This window comes from Buceros rhinoceros, unplaced genomic scaffold (assembly GCF_000710305.1).
Source record: "Buceros rhinoceros silvestris isolate BGI_N320 unplaced genomic scaffold, ASM71030v1 scaffold22425, whole genome shotgun sequence".
Lineage (NCBI taxonomy): Eukaryota > Metazoa > Chordata > Aves > Bucerotiformes > Bucerotidae > Buceros > Buceros rhinoceros.
Window position 1 is genome coordinate 16413 of NW_010413706.1, and position 309 is coordinate 16721.

The following is a 309-nucleotide window of genomic DNA, read 5'->3' on the forward strand; positions in this document are numbered from 1 at the left end:
AGGAATACATTACACTGATGTTGCTGCTAAACTCTTCATTACCTTATTCAGGACGCAGCTTTGGCGTTGCTCCTACTAACTGAAGGACCTCAGCTCTTTAAAATTGCAGCCATGTCATTGGCAGACAGGCCATCATCTCTTGTGTTTGATTGTCTAGTAATAACTACTTGCTAGAGGATGATGCCCCTAAATTTCTTTTTCCCCAAGCCAATGATCTACAATGTGATTTCAGCAAAAAGAAGTCACAGATGAACACTCAGAGATACTGCTTAATCTGGCCAAAAGTGGTCAGAGCTGTTCCAGAACAAG